General features: G+C 39.8%; 1 protein-coding gene across 4 annotated transcripts in view; it reads left to right on the top strand.

Moving 5' to 3' along the window:
• The window catches only part of HS3ST5 (heparan sulfate-glucosamine 3-sulfotransferase 5), a 285,207-nt gene that overhangs the window by 109,223 nt on the left and 152,377 nt on the right, over positions 1-23,607 (top strand). For all 4 annotated transcript variants that reach the window (XM_043510861.1, XM_038397977.1, XM_043510860.1 and 1 more), the window contains exon 2: positions 17,881-18,081. The gene's annotated coding sequence lies outside the window, so the exon portion shown is untranslated. The remainder of the gene's footprint in view (positions 1-17,880; positions 18,082-23,607) is intronic.

Below are 23,607 nucleotides of genomic sequence, written 5' to 3'. Positions count from 1 at the left end.
CTCAGTGTATTTAACTGCAGGGCTTGATGCTGGTAAAAACTGTTTGGGGCCCCCAAATTAGCTAAGAAGCAGGAGTAAGTCTAAGTGTGTAGTGAAATGTCTTGTGAATACCGCGGATCACACTTAATCCTGTGATTAGGAATGCTAATTTCCCACGCTTTTTTACCCAGCCTGTGTCCTTGAGAATAAAGGAAAAAGTGCACAAAGGAATGGAGATTTTGTTCTGCTGAGTCTGGGAGACTATGGTACTTAAACTTATTGCTAAAACCTGGTGAACTCTGCTGTATACCCTGCAAGGGTTTCTGGGTACAAGACAATCGTGTAATTTTAAGTAACTTTTTTGACACCATGTAAACAATGAGCCATTTGTTTGTGAAACAGAATTTTTAAAAAATTCTAGTTAAAAAGAAAATTACACCCCCAAAAAGTTCTCTTTGTGGAAATCTTATCTTAAACTCGTTTCTCATCACCAGCTTGATTTCCCTCTTAAATAGAGAGCTCAAACTTTTACAGGGCAGAAAAAAACCGACAAAAAAGCCTCTTTCCTAATATTAAACTAATCTTTTAAACATAAAGCCCAGAGGATAACGATATGAATACTACTTCAGAAACTGGGACACTCAGTTTAAAAAAATGTATATGCCATGCCTCTAATCTTCTATCAGAAGCATTTTCGTAGGTTTGAAAGAAGCAAAATACCCATGCTAGAGCAGCAATTTATGTTATAAATTGTGTTAGTTGTGCCCATCTCCTTGCTACATAAAACATTTTCTCCTAAAAGCAACCTTTTTGCTCTGGTAAATCTGGGCAATGTGAAAGTTCTTCTTCTCCTAGCCAGGGGCCAGTTTATTCCCATCCACAGGGCTTTCTATGAGAGGGAGTAAAATCCATTGATAGCTCTTCTGCTTGTACCCTGGCAGAGTCAAAAGAGCACCTATCCTCTTTCCCTAGACCTTTTTGTCCAGCAGGAAATCAGCCAGAGCAGCTCTCCACAGCTCTGCCCGATCTCAGGAACTCTGACTGTTCTTTTCCCTAGTGTGGGATGCACAAGGGAAGACGCCCTATGCCCTCCTTCCTGCCTGTGCACAGTCTGGACCAATGCTTGTATTCTGAGTTAATTTAAAGACAAATTTGATTTCTCTGGCACCACATATAAATGAACAGAAAAGAGAATAAATAGCTTTGGCAAGCAAATATTCAATTATTTTGTGTCCTCATGCCATATTCTGGATCTGCAGCTGGTGTAAATCAACATCTTTCTATTGGCTCCAGCTGAGGATCTGTCCCTAGCTGCACTGCTGATATTTGCATTCATAAGTCTTAGTCACTGAATATATTAATAGCATACTCTTTCTTGTACAGCTATTCTACAGTATATTTTATTATGGTTGTTCTGTTTGGATTGATTAATTAGCATTACTAAGCAAAAACTGATTTAAACACAGAGGGGAAACTGTTTCACTCACAACCACTTTACACATTTTAAAGTAAATATATGTAATCACAGATTCATTACTTTTAAAAATTAATTAAATGACCACATCCGTTCCATGTGAATTTTGGGATTTGAAAGTCTGTTTAGCACATTTTCATTTTAGTATATTTACAATGAAGGTTATTATTCTGGCTTTTAAGCACCGCTAGTTGGACAAGCTTGAAATTTTGACAAATGGAAAAAAAATTCTTCTGAAAAGCTTGTCCTCTCTTTCATCAGCTCTGCTTTTAAGTTTATTTCCGTGGTGATCATTTATTGAACCTGTAAGTCATTGTGTGGGTTTGCAGCAGGAGAGCAAAGTTGTTGTGTTGGAGGCTGTGTCTGCACCAAGTAGAAATCATTCTCAAGCCCCTTGCACATCCTCTCCCTTAACTATTGAGAGAGCAGAGGGCAGAGTATGGGCATGTCTGTCAGGCACTAAGTGTGATCTTTACCATGCAACTTAGAGTACTTGGCTAACTTTTTTGCAACTAGGCAGGAATATTTTGGCAGCTGATTACTTTTTAGCCATTTTCTTAGACATGCATGAGTCTCCACCTACATTTTGCAAGATGAAGCCAAATGTAGCCTTATATATCATAAGATTTTTTCTTGATTTTCCAACCACTGTCATAGACATAAGAATGGCCTCCCTGGGTCAGACCAGTGGTCCGCTGAGCCCAGTATGTCAGATGTTTCAGAGGAAATGAACATGGTAATTTATTGAGTTGTCCCCCCATTGTTCAGTCTTGATTTCTGTCAGAGGCTTAGAGATGCTCAGAGCATGGGGTTGCAACCTGACCATCTTGGTAATAGTCACTGATGGACCTAGCCTCCATGAACTTATTTAATTCTTTTCTAACCCGACTATATGTCTAGCCTTCACTACATTCCCTGGCAAGCACTTCCACAGATTAACTGTGCATTGTATAAGAATTTCTTCCTTATGTCTGTTTCAAACTTACTACCTATTAATTTCACTGGGTGATCCCTGGTTCTTGTGTTATGTGAAGGGGTAAATAACACTCCTTTTTTTCTATACCATTTGTGATTGTATAGATCTCTATTATATCTCTTCTCAGTCGTCTCTTTTCCAAACTGAACAATGCCAATCTTTTTAATGTCTCCTCATATGGAAGCTGTTCCATACTCCTAATCATTTTTCTTGTTGTGCTCTGTACTTTTCCCCAATTGTTATGTATCTTTTTTTGAGATGTGGTGACCTGAACTGCACACAATATTCAAGGTGTAGGCATACCATAAATTTATATTGTGGCATTATGTTTTTTTCTGTCTTATCTATCCCTTTCCTAATGGTTTCTGACATTCTGTTAGCTTTTTTGACTGCCGCTGTACATTGAGCAGATGTTTTCAGAGAACTATCCACAATGACTCCCAGATCTCTGTCTTGAGTGGTAACAGCTAATTTAGACCCCATCATATTGTATGTCTAGTTGAGATTATATTTTCCAGTGTTCATTACTTTGCAATTATCAACATTGAATTTCAACTGCCATTTTCTTGCTCAGTCACCCAGTTTTGTGAAATCCCTTTGTAATTCTGCAACAGTTAGCTTTGGACTTTATCTTGAGTAATTTAATATCATCTACAGACTTTGCCACCTCATAGTTTACCCTTTTTTCCAGATCATTTATGAATATGTTGAACAACACTCGTCCCAGTGTGGATCCATAGGGGACCCTGCAATTTACCTCTCACCACTGTGAAAACTGACTTTGTATTCTTACGCTTTGCTTCCTGTCTTTTATCTAGTTATTGATTTATGAGAGGACCTTGCCTCTTATTCCATGACTGCTTACTTTGCTGAAGAGCCTTGGATCACCATTGTCCACATGTTTGCTGACTTCCCACAAAGAATTTTTAGTAGATTGGTGAGGCATTGATAGCAGCAGTGTAGCTCTACCTGTTGCTAGCAAAGATGGGAACAGTCCTCTTTTGGGGGGAATGTTACTCATCTAGTACTGAGACAAAAGTGGGACATGGTTTTGTCTGGTTTCAGACAGGGGATGCCATTTTGTAGAGTGTGCCACTCCACCCCTGCAACATTGCATGAGGTGTATGTGTAAGATCATGCTGGCATGGGCGCAGCAAAGTGCTTTTTTTAAAATGGTGCCCTCCATGTGTCATGACTTCATATGCGGGGCTTTTCTGACTAGGGGTCCTATAAAGGTAGCCAGCCAGTCAGGCAGCAGCACAGACAGCTGCAGCAGCACAGGAGCCAGCAAACAGAGCTGTAAACAGGAGAGTTTGTAAGGGGAGTTTGTATTGTGGTACTTGTTTGGGGTTTGTTTTTGCTGTGGGGGGTGGTATTTTGGTGTGGCTTGTGTTTCCCAGATTAACAGGACTTAGGTGGGAAGGCTATGACGGATACGGAGGCAGCTGTGCGAGTGACTCCTGTAGTGGAAGACACAATGAGGATGACTGGGTGTGGAAGCTGTGGTATGTACATGATCCTGGAGAGGGGAACCAGTAAGAGTTTTTTCTGCATGAAATGCCGTCTGATAGAGCTGATGGAGGAAAAGATCCGAGGTCTGGAGATGCAGGTGGAAAGTCTCGCTGAGTTTAGGAAGGGGTTTGAGCTGATGATGGAGCAAAGACATGAGGTATCTGAAGGGAAAAGCTCAGACTTACAGATGGAAGCAGGGCTGGGGAATTTTGAGGGGAGACTGGGTGAGGAAAGTGGTCAGTGGAAACATGTGACTAAAAGAACCAGGCAGAGGAAAAGACGGGCTAGTGAAGGAGAAAGAGAGCTTAGGAACAGGTTTGCAGAGTTGGAAAATGAAGAAGGGGCTCAGCAGGTAGTCGCTGAAGGTGGAAGGGAAAGGAAGAAGAGAATAGAGGCTAGTCCTATAGGAAAAGGGGAAGAGTCAATGGAGACTACACCAAATATGAGCCCCAGGAGGATACAGGATGGCTTGAAGAGGATTATAAGGGAAAATAGGAATGGAAAGAACTTGCAGCCAGAGGGAACAGGGGAGAGACTGGAGAAGAGCACTGTCACCAGGAAAAGGCAGGTCTATGTGATCGGGGACTCTCTATTGAGAAGACTAGACAGGCCTGTAACTAGAGCTGATCCAGAGAATAGAAGGGTGTGCTGTCTTCCAGGTGCTAAGATATGGGATGTAGACCTGAGGTTGAAAAGGACCCTAAAGGGAGCGGAAAAGAATCCCCTAATTATCCTTCATGTGGGAACAAATGATACGGCTAGATTCTCGCTGGAAAGTATTAAGGGAGACTATGCTAGGCTGGGGAAGATGCTTAAGGAAATCGAGGCTCAGGTGATCTTTAGTGGGATCCTGCCTGTTCCTAGAGAAGGGCAACAAAGGTGTGACAAGATTATGACTGTCAACAGATGGCTTAGGCAGTGGTGCTATAAGGAGGGCTTTGGGATGTATGGCCACTGGGAGGCATTCATGGACAGAGGATAGTTCTCTCGGGATGGACTTCATCTGAGTAGGGAAGGAAATAGACTTCTAGGATGGAGGCTGGCACAACTGATAAAGAGAGCTTTAAACTAGGAATTTGGGGGAGATGGTTGGGAGATGTCCAGGTAATCTCCATGCCAGATTTTAGCACTGAGAGGGAAGAAGATGAAATAAGAAAGGATACAGCCATGGGTAGGAGAATGTATATAAGAAGCGAGGGCGGTGTGGATACCAGTCTAATAGGTTATACTGGATGTAGAATGACTGTGCCTAATAGGGTACAAAATGTGAGCAAGGCCAAAAAGCAACAATTAAGATGTTTGTACACCAATGCGAGGAGCCTAGGTAACAAAATGGAGGAACTAGAGCTACTGGTCCAGGAAGTGAAACCAGATAGTATAGGGATAACAGAAACATGGTGGAATAGTAGTTATGACAGGACTACAGGTATTGAAGGGTATGTGTTGTTTAGGAAAGACAGAAATAAAGGTGAAGGTAGTGGAGTAGCATTGTATATCAATGATGAGGTAGAATGTAAAAAAATAAGAAGTGATGCAATGGTTAAGACAGAGTCCGTCTTGGCAAAAATTACATTGGGGAAGATAACTAGTAAAGCCTCTCCTACGATAGTGCTTGGAGTGTGCTATAGACCGCCAGGATCTAATTTGGATATGGATAGAGCCCTTTTTAATGTTTTTAATAAAGTAAGTACTAATGGAAACTGCGTGATCCTGGGAGACTTTAACTTCCCAGATATAGCCTGGAGGCTCAGATTTTCCTAGATGCGATAGCTGATGGATTCCTTCATCAAGTAGTTGCTGAACCGACTAGAGGGGATGCCATTTTAGATTTAATTTTGGTGAGTAGCGAGGACCTCATAGAAGAAATGGTTGTAGGGAATAATCTTGGTTGAAGTGATCATGAGCTAATTCAGTTCAAACTGAACGGAAGGATTAACAAAAATAAATCTGCAACTAGAATTTTTGATTTCAAAAGGGCTGACTTTCAAAAATTAAGGAAATTAGGGAAGTGGATTGGACTGAAGAATTTATGGATCTAAAGGTAGAGGAGGCCTGGGATTACTTTAAATCAAAGCTGCAGAAGCTATCGGAAGCCTGTATCCCAAGAAAGGGGAAAAAAATCATAGGCAGGAGTTGTAGACCAAGTTGGATGAGCAAGCATCTTAGAGAGATGATTAAGAAGAAGCAGAAAGCATACAGGGAGTGGAAGATGGGAGGGATCAGCAAGGAAAGCGACCTTATTGAGGTCAGAACATATAGAGATAAAGTGAGACAGGCTAAAAATCGAGTAGAGTTGGACCTTGCAAAGGGAATTAAAACCAATAGTAAAAGGTTCTATAGCCATATAAATAAGAAGAAAACTAAGAAAGAAGAATTGGGGCCGCTAAACACTGAGGATGGAGTAGAGGTTAAAGATAATCTAGGCATGGCCCAATATCTAAACAAATACTTTGCCTCAGTCTTTAATAAGGCTAAAGAGGATCTTAGGGATAATGGTAGCATGACAAATGGAAATGAGGATATGGAGGTAGATATTACCATATCTGAGGTAGAAGTGAAACTGAAACAGCTTAATGGGACTAAATCGGGGGGCCCAGATAATCTTCATCCAAGAATATTAAAGGAATTAGCATCTGAAATTGCAAGCCCATTAGCAAGAATTTTTAATGAATCTGTAAAGTCAGAAGTTGTACTGAATGATTGGAGAATTGCTAATATAGTTCCTATTTTTAAGAAAGGGAAAAAACGTGATCCAGGTAACTACAGGTCAGTTAGTTTAACATCTGTAGTATGCAAGGTCCTGGAAAAAATTTTGAAGGAGAAATTAGTTAAGGACATTGAAGTCAATGGTAAATGGGACAAAATAAAACATGGTTTTACAAAAGGTAGATCATGCCAAACCAACCTGATCTCCTTCTTTGAGAAAGTAACAGATTTTTTAGATAAAGGAAATGCAGTGGATCTAATTTACCTAGATTTCAGTGAGACGTTTGATACCGTGCCACGTGGGGAATTATTAGTTAAATTGGAAAAGATGGGGATCAATATGAACATCAAAAGGTGGATAAGGAATTGGTTAAAGGGGAGACTACAACGGGTCCTACTGAAAGGCGAACTGTCAGGCTGGAGGGAGGTTACCAGTGGAGTTCCTCAGGGATCAGTTTTGGGCCCAATCTTATTTAATCTTTTTATTACTGACCTTGGCACAAAAAGTGGGAGTATGCTAATAAAGTTTGCAGATGATACAAAGCTGGGAGGTATTTCCAATTCAGAGAAGGATCGGGATATTATACAGGAGGATCTGGATGACCTAGTAAACTGGAGTAATAGTAATAAGATGAAATTTAATAGTGAGAAGTGTAAGGTTATGCATTTAGGGATTAATAACAAGAATTTTAGTTATAAGCTGGGCACGCATCAATTAGAAGTAACGGAAGAGGAGAAGGACCTTGGAGTTAGTTGATCATAGGATGACTATGAGCTGCCAATGTGATATGGCTGTGAAAAAAGCTAATGCGGTTTTGAGATGCATCAGGAGAGGCATTTCCAGTAAGGATAAGGTGGTTTTAGTACCATTATACAAGGCACTGGTGAGACCTCACCTGGAATACTGTGTGCAGTTCTGGTCTCCCATGTTTAAAAAGGATGAATTCAAGCTGGAGCAGGTACAGAGAAGGGCTACTAGGATGATCCGAGGAATGGAAAACTTGTCTTATGAAAGGAGACTTAAGGAGCTTGGCTTGTTTAGCCTAACTAAAAGAAGGTTGAGGGGAGATATGATTGCTCTCTATAAAAATATCAGAGGGATAAATACAGGAGAGGGAGAGGAATTATTTAAGCTCAGCACTATTGTGGACACAAGAACAAATGGGTATAAACTGGCCACCAGGAAGTTTAGACTTGAAATTAGATGAAGGTTTCTAACTATCAGAGGAGTGAAGTTTTGGAATAGCCTTCCAAGGGAAGCAGTGGGGGCAAAAGATCTATCTGGCTTTAAGATTCTACTCGATAAGTTTATGGAGGAGATGGTATGATGGGATAATGTCATTTTGGTAATTAATTGATCTTTAAATATTCAGGGTAAATAGGCTAATCCCCTGGGATGGGATATTAGATGGATGGGATCTGAGTTACCCAGGAAAGAAATTTCTGTAGTATCTGGCTGGTGAATCTTGCCCATATGTTCAGGGTTTAGCTGATTGCCATATTTGGGGTCGGGAAGGAATTTTCCTCCAGGGCAGATTGGAGAGGCCCTGGAGGTTTTTCCCCTTCCTCTGTAGCATGGGGCACAGGTCACTTGAGGGAGGCTTCTCTGCTCCTTGAAGTCTTTAAACCACGATTTGAGGACTTCAATAGCTCAGACATAGGTGAGGCTTTTCGTAGGAGTGGGTGGGTGAGATTCTGTGGCCTGTTGTGCAGGAGGTTGGACTAGATGATCAGAATGGTCCCTTCTGACCTTAGTATCTATGAATATGCACCATGTCATGCCAGTGTGGGTGGGGTCACACCAATGGGAGCATGCCTATGCCATTCCTGGAAGTACTAGAATGCCTGCTATTCAGGGAATGTGTGGGTGGCCACCCTAAATGTCACTGACTCCTGTATTATGCCAGTTTGTACTGTGGGCTTTAGGATTTGGGTGATAGCCAGTGAGATGTTTTGGGGCACCTGTTGGGACAGATTTACCCTAATCTGTCAATTCATATCTGATACAGAGGAGACGAGGATTAAGAGGGAATTGTAAGAGAATATGAGTGCTGGCTAGCTTACAGCCTGCTTTACAAAGACTGTGTTGTTGCTGGTGCATTGTCACTCTCGTGATTTTATTGTGAGACTCGAGACATTTGCTTTTTCTTAAAGCTGTTGAATGAAGTGATTACATTGCATAATTCAGCTTTCATTTAAAAAAAAAGTGAATTTCTAAACCTTAGAATTGCAGAGAATAGCTTGCCCTGAATGCACCATATGGGCTCGGAAACCAGAAGACAAATAAAAAGAACTCATAAAATCATGTTTGAACACTTAGTGCTGGCAATATTGATTTTTTTTTTGGTCTCACATCCTGGTCCCCAATAAACTTTTAATGTTTTATTCTGCAAGCTGTCTTGTGCGCAGAATTCCCATTTATTTCAATGCAAGTCCTGTACGGGAAGAGCCTCTGTAGGATTGGGCTCCAAGAGTATCAAGCCTACAATACGCTCCACAATTTGGCATAATAATTGACATTTTTTGAAAGCTGAGATCCAGAGCTGTAGGAACAGACTTATGAACAGAGTTTTTTGCCGAGGAGGTCTTGTACACAGAACTCCAATGAAATATTCCTATCTGCTGTTAATTCAGTGTACTTAGAATCCAGCTCAGTTCTAGTCAGGCTTTTATACTGTGATGATTACTATGGTAGTTGAGCACATTCCAGTAGTGTATTAAATTAAATTACAAATCTGACATCTATGAAAAATAATATGGTAATTCATTAGCACCAAATAGTTTATATTAACCCAGAAACTGCTCCAGGTAGTGCTGGCCTTGACTATTTTCAAGGGAAGAATGTAAATAATATTTGTCATGGGGAAGGCAACTGTTTCTTCAGTCATCCATCTTCCTTCCTCAGTGAGGAGGCTTCTGTCACTTACCTACCTCTCTATGACATTCCAACAGTTCTCGTTCCTTTTATTGTCTTCCTATACAAAAAAAACAATTGCTTCCCTTTCAATTCCAGAATTCTGCAGGCTGACAGAATGCCCCAGGTAGGAGATGTCAGTTGTGGACAGATTCTTTTCAAATCCCTTGTTGTGGCTAGCACAGGTCAAAAAAATGTGTGTGGGGGGGAGATCATGGAAAAAATCCAAAACTTTAAAGATGTTTTCATTTTCCAGGGTTTCAAACTGACTTTAAAAAAAAATCTTCATTTTTCTTAGATCAGAACATTACCTACTTTTTTAAGAACTGAAAATTTTAATTCCCATAGTTTTGATGATTATTCATAAATGTTTATTTTATCATTTTAAGAAGTCATAAAAATAAAAAATTGGAAGTTAGATAGTTTTCACGAAAACTTTCCTCTATCAAAAAAGATATTTTTTTCTATGGAAAAGGCTTTTTACTTGGAGAAAAAAACCTGACCAGTTCTAGTTTTGGCTCTAGTTCCTGATCAGAACTGTAAAAGTAATCATTGGGACTAATTCTGATATCTCACTGGTTTTAAAGTGATCTCATTCTACTGAACACAGTGGTTGTACACTGGAAAAGCTGAAAGCAGAATCAGGCCTACTCTGGATATAGGATGTTATATGAAAAATTCATTAGCAATATCTCTTTAATGGGTTTAAGTAAAATATACTATTGGGAAATAGCTGGTATAGTCGACTAAGCCTGATTCTAAACTCACGTATACCTGGGTAAATCGAGAGTAATTCTACTGAAGTCAGTGCAGTTACACCTATGTAAATATGGTGAGAGATCAGAATAAGGTCCAGTATCTCCACAAAGCAATAGTGAAACATTTCAACAGGGATTGTCATGCCTTCATATCTCTGCAAGAAATCAATCAAAGCTGATATTTTAGATAGATGAATACAAGAAATGGTGTCCAACTTTAATTAGACATTAGCTGAGTTAATGAATGTAACATGTGACAGGAGAACACTATGAAACTTCACCCTGGATATCCGTGACTGGAATAGATACTTTGGTTCTGGAAAGGGACTAAGTTTTCAAAGTCTGCTGTGAGAGTAATTATGGTTGGCAACATTTGGGCAGATATGAGATTACGACAAAAGCAAACTGGAGATAGAAACGATTATGCTGGCTCAAACACCACTGCTACACAGTACAGAGCAATATTTCTTTTGGAAAAAAACAGGAAACAGCTATCTGAAGGGTAGTCGTGTTAGTCTGTGTCAGCAAAAATAACAAGGAGTCCTTGTGGTATTTTAAAGACTAACAGATTTATTTGGGCATAAGCTTTCATGGGCTATAACCCACTTCATCAGATGCATGGAGTGGAAAATACACAGGTATATTATACAGGTATAAATATACAGCACATGAAAAGTTTGGAGTTGCCTTACCAAGTGGGGGGTCAGTGCTAACAAGGTCAGTTCAATTGTGGTGGATGTGGCCTATTCCCAACAGTTGACAAGAAGGTGTGATATCAACAGACGGAAAATTATTTTTTGTAGTGACCCAGCCACTCTCAGTCATTATTCAGGCCTAATTTGATGGTGTCAAGTTTGCAAATTAATTCCAGTTCTGCAGTTTCTCGCTGAAGTCTGTTTTTGAAGTTTTTTTGTTGAAGAATGGCCAAATACTCACCAATAACTACATACCACATAACAGAAACACTAAGCCAGGAACCAATCCCTGCAACAAACCCCGTTGCCAACTCTGTCTGCATATCTATTCAAGGGACACCATCATAGGACCCAACCACATCAGCCACACCATCAGGGGCTCATTCACCTGCACATCTACCAATGTGATATATGCCATGTGCCAGCAATGCCTCTCTGCCATGCACATTGGCCAAATTGGACACTTTCTTCGCAAAAGAATAAATGGACACAAATCAGACATCAAGAATTGTAACATTCAAAAACCAGCAGGAGAGCACTTCAAACTCCCTGGACACTAAATAACGGACTTAAAAGTCACCATTCTTCAACAAAAAAACTTCAATGAAAAACTGCAGAACTGGAATTAATTTGCAAACTTGACACCATCAAATTAGGCCTGAATAAAGACTGGGAGTGGCTGGGTCACTACAAAATATAATTTACCCTCTGTTGATACTCACACCATCTTGTCAACTGTTGGGAATGGGCCACATCCTCCACAATTGAATTGGCCTCATTAGCACTGACCCCCGACTTGGTAAGGCAATTCCCATCTTTTCATGTGCTTATATTTATACCTGCTTACTATATTTTCCACTCCATGCATCTGATTAAGTGGGTTATAGCCCACGAAGGCTTATGCCCAAATAAATTTGTTAGTCTCTAAGGTGCCCCAAGGACTCCTCGTTCTTTTTGAGGAAACAGCTAGTTAATTTTGTTAACATGGGTGTAACTTGTTTGCGATCTGAGTGGCAAGGAGTTTTTTAGAGACACAAGACGAGTTAGGCAATATCTTTTATTGGATCAACTTCTGCTGCTGAGAGGGAGAAAAACTTTGGAACTCTTCTTTTGTGTAAGCTCCAAAGCTTGTCTCTCTCACCAACAGATTCAATAAAAAATATTACTTCACCCATCTTGTCTCTCTAATAACCAGGGACCAACATGGCTACTTCAAACTACATACAGGAGGTTTTACTTCATATTGCAGTTCAGAAAATTTTGTTTAGAATTCTTAGAGATAAACTAATTCCATCTGTTAATGTACTAAGCAAACAGTACATAATTCACCCACAATGCTACCTCATGTACCTGGTAGTTCTTCTTTGAAACTCCTGATATGCCAATGGAAAACATCAATGCCACCAACAAGCATTACCATAGCACAAGGTTTTCTGTAGTAGTCAATAGGGGAGTAGTTAATACACAAGTGGTTGAGATCAAAAGATACAGTTTTGCTTTAGAGTGAATAGAATTAAGTCTGACCCAATGAGTGTGATTCTTTGAGATGTATTATCCACATAGATTTCACTCTTGGTGTACACATGGCCCTATGTGCACAAGATCTTTCTTTGGCCAGCAGTGTCTAGGGCAAAGACATGACCCCATAGATGTCTTTGCACCTCCCCATCCAAGGACATAAAAGGTGAAGTGAGCCCTACCATCCCTCAATTCTTTTGCCTATACCAAATCCCAGAGGAGCATTCTGTTGTAGCAGAGAACAAGGGTGAGTTGTGGAATTCATGTGGACATCTTAAAGAATCACACTTCCTGTAGGGCTAGTAGCTATTCTTTCTTCTTTGAGTGATTGTCCATATGGACTCTAGTTTTGGAAATGAACATATAATTGTCTAAAGAAAAGGAGTACTCGTGGCACCTTAGAGACTTACAAATTTATTTGAGCATAAGCTTTCGTGAGCTACAGCTCACTTCATCGGATGCAAAGTTATTTGAGCATAAGCTTTCGTGAGCTACAGCTCACTTCATCATGCATCTGATGAAGTGAGCTGTAGCTCACGAAAGCTTATGCTCAAATAAATTTGTTAGTCTCTAAGGTGCCACAAGTCCTCCTGTTCTTTTTGCGGATACAGACTAACACGGCTGCTACTCTGAAACATATAATGGTCTGTTTCCTTGGAGAGGGGTACTAGGAGTCCTACTTAAACAATGACAGCAGGACAGCCCTACCAAAATGGACATTCCATCTGGAAGCCTCTACCAATGATTGTGTACATTTGTAAACTGAGCTCTACATGGCTGCCCTACACATTTAAAAAATAAGGACATTCTTCAAACAGGCAGCAGAGGTTGCCTGTGCACTACTGCAATGAGCTCTAATGTGGCTAGTTGGTTCTAGCTTAGCTGGCTGGTAACATGTTCTTACGGAGTTGGAGACCAATTCTGATCATCTCTGAGGCTACTGCCTGAAGCTTAACCCTCTCTGCAAAGGTCATGAATAACCCAGGTGTACTCCTGAATGGTTTTGTCCTGTCTGCTTTGTAAGTCAATGTAATAGAGATTTTTCTGTTTGAGAGCTGTCCTGAACTTCAGCAGAACAGCTTCTGTCACAACCCAGGCTTCCTGTGCCCTGGGCTCAGGTAATTACTGCCACTACTAAGCTTTGCACTTGGAAATTTTATACCATGTCACCCTCACTCTGCTCCCTTATTCCAGTGACCCTGTCCCTGAGAGTGGGTGTTCCTAGGAAAGCTAACTAGTAACAAAGTAACATTAATGCTAATACCATGTGAAGAGGCAGGTTCTATCTCACTGCTGTAAGAAAGAAATGAGAGATGGTTGGGGCTGCTCTACCTTTCATGTCCCTTGGTTGGGTTGTGTGTGAGGGCATCTAGGGCACAGGTGTAATTCCAAAGAACACTGCTAGCCAAAATCATGCACCTGGGGTGCAAGAGTGGAATTCATGTGGTTGGTCATTCAAAGAAAAAACTTATCTTTTGTATTTCTTGAATTTAAAAATAAATTAAGTATACAGCCTTCATGCTTCATTAACAGGGGGCTTATTTTTTCATGTAATAGGTAATTATTTTAATTGTTACGAATACATTGTTTATTTTTACTTACATGTATTAATATGCTTCTGCATACCTTTCAGATGCTGAATTGTGGCTTTTATTGATGTAATATATTGTCATAATAGTATGTCTCTAAATTTCATCTTGATAACTATCACAAACAGGAACAGAAATTCTATGCACTTTATCACTTATGAGAAGACTCTATTGTGGGCACAGTGCATCAGCACTTCTTTCAAAACTGAACAGCACACAACTAATAGGAAAGTTTACATATATGCATATTGTTAGTATGACATTAATATTGATTAGTTTCAATATATTTAGTAGGAAACTGGTCCATCTTGCACATAGAGTCCTTGAAGTCATAGTGACCCACAGTACCATTATTCCCATATATGGAGGGGGGGAACGAGCCCTTTATTGTTGCCTTGGAAAGCTTTAAATTACTCACTCCATACTTCTTTTAATCTCCTTTGTGGTGGGGGACACAGTATACCCGCTATTTCAGAACTGCATATTCAGTTTTCCTACACATCACATGAGATGTGAATACTCTTCATCCAGTGCTTTCCATTCCCTTCTCCCCTATGCCTACAGACTCCATCTCTATGATGAAAGAATAACAACACAACCTTTTGTATTCTTTGCTATGGATAGAAACTTGTCCATTTTTGTCTCTCAACATATGCCTTTTATGTAATGAGATAAGACCCTCAGGGCCATATCCTAAGGTTTAGCACATCCAGTTAACTTATCATCCCCTTGTCTTACATATGTGTAGGGTCCTACCAAATTCATGGTCCATTTTGGTCAATTTCACGATCATAGGATTTTAAAAATCATACATTTCATGGTTTTAGATATTTAAATCTGAAATTTCATGGTATTGTAACTGTGGGGGTCCCGACTCAAACGGGATTGTGGATGGGAGGTCACAAGGCTATCGTAGGGGGCTTGCAGTATTGCCACCCTTATTTCTGTGCTGCTGCCTTCAGAGCTGGGCGGCCGGAGGGCAGCTGCTGGCTGGGTACCCAGCTCTGAAGGCAGCGCCACTGCCAGCAGTAGCGCAGAAGTAAAGGTGGCAATACCATACCATGTCAGCCTGCCTTCTGCACTGCTGCTGGCAGTGACCCTGCCTTCAGATATGGGATCCCCGGCCAGCAGCTGCTGCTTTCTGACAGCCCAACTTTGTGAAATCTGGTCTCCCCTAAATAGCCAGATTTCATGGGAGAGATCAGATGTCATGGTCTGTGATTTTTCTGTGGTTTTTCACGGACATGAATTTGTGAGGGCCCTACATATATGCTAGTTCAAATACTGTTTTGGCTCTGATCCTGCGCTCTTTACCTGTAGTCTGTATATAACTATTGTTGAAGTCAATGTGAATTGGGCCCTCATTATTTCTGAGGTAATCTTCATTAGTCTGAGATGAATTTACCTCTCTTCTTCTAGCCCATTTCCAGATGTAAACATATGTATTAACTTCCATTAGTGTTCAATAACAAGTTTTCACAAAAGCAATAAGTCTCCACAAAGCAATAAATGAAAAGGGTTTTATTAGATGTTTACTCTGAAACATTTACAGTGTGGAAAAAATAGAGCTTTTGGGACATTATCAGTCTAATGCATGAGATTCAATTATTATATCCATATAATATATGGCCTTGTGTCTTTTTCATTGATTTACCTACATTTTTAAAATACTCCATCTAAAACCATTTATCTGCTGAATTATTAATAAATAAATGTTTCTGATGAAAAAAGACATTCAATATTGTAAGCTATATATCAAATAAACAATCGCATAACAGCCAGAAATAAACTATTATAGATCCATGTGTAAGTGATTTATGTAGCATAGATAAAAGGATTTTAATAAACACTTTTCATTGCAAATAAAAGATGGAGAATAGCTCACCTCGTTGTGTTCTCTTGTCCATTGCTTCATGGGTTCTAATCTGTATTTTTCTAGTATCAGATTCAAGGATTTCTGTGTTGCACCAACTGAGGACAGTTTACATAAATTGACTAGTCCGCTATTTTATGTTTGTAGTGGCAAAAGCCAATGGTATTTCTTGGGTGCTGTTAGGTTCCTCTGACCAGAAGGATGAAAGGAACTCTAGCAGACACACACTTGATGTTCCTGAAGCAATGCCTTTCAATTGAACTTTCGTTCTGAACTCAGAACTTTTTCTTCCCTGACAAGTGCATTGTTTTGGCAGCTGACGTTGGCATTGATAGGTTTTGAGGGCTTTGCTGTATTCCAGAGCACATGGGGCTTGATTTGCTTTGAAAAAAAGTGGCTGTGTTCATGCCCAGAGCTAGGAATGGTAATATAGGGGATGCAATTAGATACCATATTCATATTCACATCTGTGTTACAGTTCTTGGATATGGATGCCTGGCTAGGTTTATAAATATGCATGATTTATTGAGGAGAGAATGGAAAAAGACAAGTCAAACAGCCCCCTGTATGTTTTATCAGCATTTACTCTAGATAAGTGTCTGACATGAAAATCCCATTATAAATGCTGGGTTCTTTTCTAGGAGTTATAAAATGGCTAAAAAACACTCTTTCTTGCTAGTGTTCAGTGCAGAAGGCAATACATGCAGACAGAGTCTGAAGGAGGTGCCTCCCTCCGCATGGGATTCAGAGTCATGAGCCCCCTCCTGGAGCTGGCTGCCTAAGCCAAACAAAAAAAAAAGTGGCGCTTCCCCTCCTCCCACACTGTACCCTATAGCCCAGTGGTTAGAACATGCAACTGGGATGTGTGAGACCTGGCTTTGGATCCCCTGGATTGCCTGGTTTGGAGCAGGGACTTGTACACAAGCCTCCCATATCCAAGGAGAGTGTCCTAGCTGCTGGGCTATGTGATATTGGAGAGGGGAGGGGAACTCTCTCAATCTCTTCAGTTAGAGCTGTTCTACTTTGTGTAAAGTACTGAAATATTATGTGGAGCAAGGACTGAAACCCAGTTCATCTCTTTCCTACCCCCAAGGTGAGTGCTCTAACCACCAGACGGTAGAGTAATTCTCACTCTCTCTGGCTCAGTCACTATTTAAGTATTTCATACAAATGGCAACAGCCCCAACAGAAGAGACTGAGAACAGCAAGACCCGCAAATACCTTGTACCCCAGTGGCTAGGGCATGCCCCTCACATGTGGGAGACTTGGGTTCAAGTTCTATTTATCCATTAGGCAGAGGAGGGATTTGAACATGAGCACCTCACATCCCAGGTGAGTATTTTAAATAGTGGCCTATTGTGTAAAAGAGGGCACCACCATCTCAGTGCAGGGCCTGATCTAGTAGACATGCTTTTAGATGGCCTCTGAAAATGCCTGCCAGACTGAGCTCCACAAGTGAGAATCTGAGGGTGCCTAGTTTGTGAAGGGTGCCAGAGCTTAGGCATGAGTTAGGCACTAAGCAGCTTGACTTAATTGGCTTTTTGCTGCCCATGCTTAGCTTTTTAGGGCACTGTATTAGTTGGAAACTTAGGTGCCCAGGGAATGTAGGCAAATACAGGGTTCGCTGGCAGCTCAGCGGGCTTTTTGAGGAGCTAAAGTTTGGACTTAGGCACCTGAAATGGTAGCTAGGTGCTTAAATCGCTTTTGTGGATCTTAGCCTTCTATAGTTTAAAGAGAACATCTGAGATTTTTTAAAAGCGTGCACAAGGTTGCTCTAAGTAGTAACCCTGTGATGGAGTGGGCTCTGTTGTAAAGTATTTGTTCTCAGATTTGAACAGTAATCTTTCTTTTCAGAATTTTGCAAATGGCTTCTCTCTGTTTTACAGAATCAACAAGTTGCATACCGTTGCAGCAGAGATGTCTGATTTTCCCATCTGCATATCTGGAATCACTTTATCACTTCGTTAGTCTCATTAGTAACCACTGAAGACTTCTGAGTATTGAAGATAGATGAATTAAATCCTTTTGAATGTTTTTGATCTAAAATAGATGTATTGGATTCTCGGGATGTGCATAAGGACACGAAGGTTGGTGAACTCTCTAAAAGCCTGAAGTTTCCGAATTTAATTTAAGCATTACTAATATAGAGTATATTAGTTATATACAGTGGTGATTAATATACAGCATGTAAATATTTGAGACCATTGAAAGATCTAGCCAGATTTATGTCGCCACAAAACACACTGAACCAAATTTACCACTAGGTTAAACAGGTACTCCTTCATTAGATTAAATGGGATTCCACATGCTCACCCTGCAAGGAATTTAGTCCATCTAGATAATGTGAGATATCACACTTCAGTGAAAAATTGGCCACACTTCTCCCAAATGGAAATATGTTATCTGTATAATTAGCTAGCCAAAGTACAGAGAAAACAGTTAAATGTGGTAGAAGAACTGAATTCATTATGAATTGTATTTATTCATTTCTCTGGAAACTCTTTGATGATAATCAGAATTTAATTAAATATTTGTACAATACATGAATTCTAGATGATCAACACTCAATTCAGGAAATCATCCCTATTCTGGACAGCAACTTTAACTCATGTTCAAATACAATCCTGATTACAGATGGAATTAAGTATGTGCTTAAGCGCCTTTCTGAATAGGGCCCTTAGTTGCTTAGAACAATTTGATTTAGTTTTTTTTCAAACCCAGCTACATAAAATCATAGAAATAGAAAAGTCCTATTTGGTCAAGTATTCCATCTCCCTGCCTGTGCAGGACTCCTCCATACAAGTGCCTTGTCCAGTCCAGTTTTAGGTATTCCAAGCAATGGAGCTTCCAGTTCTTTCCTTGGAGAACAATTGAGGCAGGTCAGGATGAAGGTGTATTGGCAGGGTTTGAGCAAATTATCACAGAGACAGTCCTACCTATTCAATTGGTTCAGCTGCCATCTAATTTGTAAGTAACAGTATGAAATATATGTGCAAGAATCTACATTTGTGAACACTAACCAGTTAGCTCTTCATGTGTGCATGAAAATGACTATTCGTGGGATCCTGCAGTAGCAATAGGTACATATGCATCCTTGCAGGATCAAAGAGTAATGAGCTACTTATATCTTTCATGGTGCTCCCAGCACAAGTCATAATATCATAAATAAAGCACAATTAAATTCCACAGCAGTATTCCACTGAATTGGAAACACTGCTGAATGTAACAGAGAGAAGGAGTAGATGATTCTGACCTTGACTATGTCTGTGATTGCCATCACTTTTTTTCCTTCTTTTGCAGAAAGTTCTGTAGGAATTTTCGGCAAAATTATTTTCTCCAGCTTCAGATAAAAATACTCGATGGACCTCAACTTATTTACACTGGCTATTTTTCTAAATAAATAATTTTGTGAATAATATCTATTCTTCTTCTTCTCCATAGGCTGTTACAATGGTTAGGGGGAGGCATATTGATTAATAAAGATACAGCTCAAAATTAGCATTGTGATGATATTGTAAACTATATGGATTGAGCTTTCCTTTCATTGCAGATGATATCACCAGGCTACCTCAACTGAATTACAGCCTTGTAATCAATCTCTCTGTCTGTTACTTTGTCTATGACTACTGCATGCATACTGCATATCCATGCTCTGTATATAAAGATGCACAGAAAATAAGAGACAGAAAACAAGCAATCCTTTGTCAAAAGAGAGTGCATCCCATTGGCACTAATTGCCTATTCCAAATATAAAAAGGAATGCATAGGAGAAATATAAAAATGCAACAAAATTCAAAGTATACTTCCAGTTCTGTTCTAATGATGTCAGAGTTTTGTTATTGTGTTCAATGGCAGCAAGATGAAGTGTGTATATAAATATTAGTATCAGTTTGGGGAAGAGAAGGGGGAGGATTGCAACATTTTGCAAAAGTTCTCCTCTTCCCTCCCTATCCTTTTTAATTAAGACTTTGTCAAATTTTTGAAATGATGTTGCCTAGTTCTATAACTGCTCATAACCCCACCATTTTAAATTAGTTAAAATGGGGGGGAGGGTTAGTCTGAAATTTAACATTCAGCAAGCTCTAATTATATATAACTTTAAAGCTGATTATTTGATACAAATAGTCATGATGACTATCATAGCTTGTTGACTGGCAGATTGTTTTGCAAAACAATGTGAATTCCTGTAAATGATTGTAGTCTCCCATGAGAATTCTCTCATGCTAAAGGGAACTAAAGATGAGGGAATCTGAGTTCCCTGTCATAGAGACTTGTCCCTAGTTATCCCAAACTTTATACCGGATGTGAGCCAGAATCTAAACTCTGGAGTCTGTTGGGGGTCCATTCTGGAGACAGAGGGAAAGAGCAGCAGCCTGTTAAGCCTTCGAATTTTTTTCATAGATTCTATCATGCTCATATGAATGTTTGTAGAAAACTAATAAAGGATTGTGGAGAACATCAAAGTGAAATTGCAGTTTCTATTAAAACAAGAGGTTTGTGAATACTTTTTTGTGTAGTAGTTACCCAGCTCTAGTCTGCAGTATGTGGTGCCCTGGCATTTCTAACCTCTAGTCTTTCATATCTCTCAAACTATTCATTATTTGCTTAATCCTGCTGTCCTCTCTCAGGCAAAAATCTCACTGAAGTGAATAGGAATCTTCTCTAAGTAAGGAATGGGTAAGGACTTTAAGATTTGACCCAATATCAGGAACCATCAAATTAATCTGATTAGACATTTGCATGGTGAAACGGTCTCTCTTATTTCAATACCTGCACAGAAGAGGAGAGGAGAAAGAGCCAAATGGCATTAGTCTGAGGCATTCTACAGGGTGCAGGGTGCAGACACAGGCAAAATTCCTAGAGTGTTGGGGCCAGCATGATCCCCAGCACCCAAGCACTGCCTTTCCTGTGAAAAAGTGTAGCGCACAACCTTCTATGACTTCAGTGAACAGCAGGCTTGTGAGAGGTGCCACTCCAAGGCTGGAGACATCTTTTTTTTTTTAAGGACTCGGGTACTACTGTCCACATCAACTGTTCCCTTTCCTATTCACCCTACAAAGCATTTGCTTTGGTCAGTACCTGTGTGAACAAAGGATGGGAAGGAAGATGATCTCTGTGCTTGCCTCCCCTTGCCTTGCACACCAATGTGGGAAGCACTGCAGTTTGCCCCACCACACTTATTACTTGAAGAAAGTAACAGAAAACAATTGTTAGGCAATTTCAATTCTCTCCAAAGCTTAGTAATACTCGGGCTTTTTTACATATACCCTCTCCTATTATTCTCTTAGTTAAAGGATTTGAATGGATAAAACTGTATTTTCCACTCTTTTGTTGGTGAAGTTCATTTTATTTCTGTTCCCCAGTTCATGGTCCTTTTCTTTATTTATATGATCTTTTCAATACACTATTGCCATATATATATTTGGGTTTTCTGATGTGTGCTGTATCATAACTGCCAACCACTTCAGGGTATCTATTCAGGTTACATTTTCCTTTATACAGACTAAAACACTCTGGCAAATATTCAACTTATTTCAATGTCAAGGCAATAACTTAACAAGGAAGTTTATGATAAGCTTCACACATACCACCTATTAAATAGTGAAGACCATAGGGGGGAATCCCAAACAAATTCTATGTAGTGTTGTTGTAGCTGTGTAGATCCCAAAATATTACAGAGGTGAGATAATATCTTTTATTGGACTCACTTCTGTTAGTGAGAGAAAGAAACAAGCTTCTGAGCTTACATAGAGCTTTTCTTCAGACAATAGTATATTAAAAAGATCATATAAATAAAGAAAAAGACCATGAACTGGTGAACAGCAAGGTCTCTGAAGAAGACCCCTGTGTAAGCTCTAAAACTTGTCTCGCTCACCAACAGAAGTTGGTCCAATAAAAGATCTTTACCTCACCCACTTTATGCCTCAAACAAATTCTAGTCATTTGTCCCTAACTATCAATAAAATGTGGACATCAAACAGTTTTCACTTAAAAAGGGATGATAGGCAGCTTTCACTGTCTTGGTAGTTTAACCATATATGATTTTAAAGTTCTTTGAATTAAAGAAATATTGAATTTTTTACTTGATTTAAAAAAAACCAGCATTTTAAACAGCAGGACACAATTTCAGACTATTTGCAGTCAAGAGGTTATTGCTGAACAAAATGCTCATTCAATTTAGGAACGCAGATTATAATAATTTTCCTATCTCCCTCACAGCAGGATTCCTGCCATCGTTTTGCAGACTCATAAATTGCATGACAATATAACTAGCTAACTTCACTTCCAGGTAACACGCACTTCAAGCGTATTCTCATTAGCTCAACTTAGTTATAATGCAAAGCTGCTTAGTTTCACCAAGTGAAATGGGATACACTTAAATTATCTCATCTAATGTAATACTCATTTTCAGTACATGCAAAGTGGTTTATTATGGCAAAGCTTGTAGAGCATGAAAATTGATGGAGAGGGGGAAACTTGGTTTTCGGACAACCTGTCAAGAAGGAGTCATTGTATACCACTTCTATTTAAAGAAGCAGAACTTAGAAAAAAGCAGAGAGAAATAATCTGTCTAGAAAAATGCAAATTTAATACATTAACCTTTCTAACACATCACAAGAAAATTATTAAATAGAGAAGTTATACTCTCGATATTGTCCTTTGCGTGTAAGTAAAATGAAATGTTTAAAAATGCCAGTAGACCAAAATTCACTGGAGAAAGAAACAATTTTTATTTTTCTATTATCTGTACTGAGATGTGGGATTGTGGTAGCACAGACTGTTTTATTGTGCATTAAATTTCCACTTACTAGACCCATTAATTCAAGTTGTTCCTGGATATACTAGTTCACAAGGATTTTTTGTTCTTTCAGTCACTGAGGAGAATATTTTTTGTTTTTGTTTTTCTCCCAACACTGAATGCATCTGGCTTGATCTTGCAGTCCTTCCACTCAAAAACTGATTCCAACAGAACCCAGAGAACAGTGATGAGTAAATTGCTTCTCCTCCCCATTAGCTTCCACCTGCAGCATCCCATGGGTGATCTACCATTTTGCATTCCTCCCCGCCCCTCCCACTTTTTTTTTCAATCCTTACAGGAGACTGCTTGGAGAGGTGGTGAATGCTTCTGTAGATTACACCCAAGTGTATGTGTAATTTTCCACAGATTAAATCAGAGCTGTCACAATATGTAGAGGAGAACAGCTCCTGGGAGAACCTCTAGCTCAAAGTGAATCTGGGAAAGACCCTGATCATATTAGTTAGAGAAATGCTTGTTTCCTGATTCAGCAAGGCTTAGGTATCTGTCTAGTTTTAAGCACATATCCTCAATTAGACTATGCACATACATAAAATTTGGGTACTTGCTTAAAAAACTTGCTGAATTGTGGCCTCAGAATGAGCAATAGAATTCTTCTCCCCAGGGCTTAAATTTTCATAGATTATTTCCTGGAGTCCTCCTGCCCCTCTCTCTCCCACTCCCCCCCCCCCCACAATACACACATACCAATTCAAGGCTTCAGCTGCAATGGGGGGGGTCTCAGGCCTTTCGCCCATGAGGAGTGGGGTGCCAGGGCTTGGAGTTTCAACTCCATGGGGCCCTGAAGACCCCTTGA

Source organism: Dermochelys coriacea, chromosome 3 (assembly GCF_009764565.3).
Source record: "Dermochelys coriacea isolate rDerCor1 chromosome 3, rDerCor1.pri.v4, whole genome shotgun sequence".
In the NCBI taxonomy this organism is placed as follows: Eukaryota; Metazoa; Chordata; order Testudines; family Dermochelyidae; genus Dermochelys; species Dermochelys coriacea.
The sequence above is the reverse complement of the archived record's forward strand: the minus strand, read 5'-3'. Positions and strand labels throughout refer to the sequence as shown.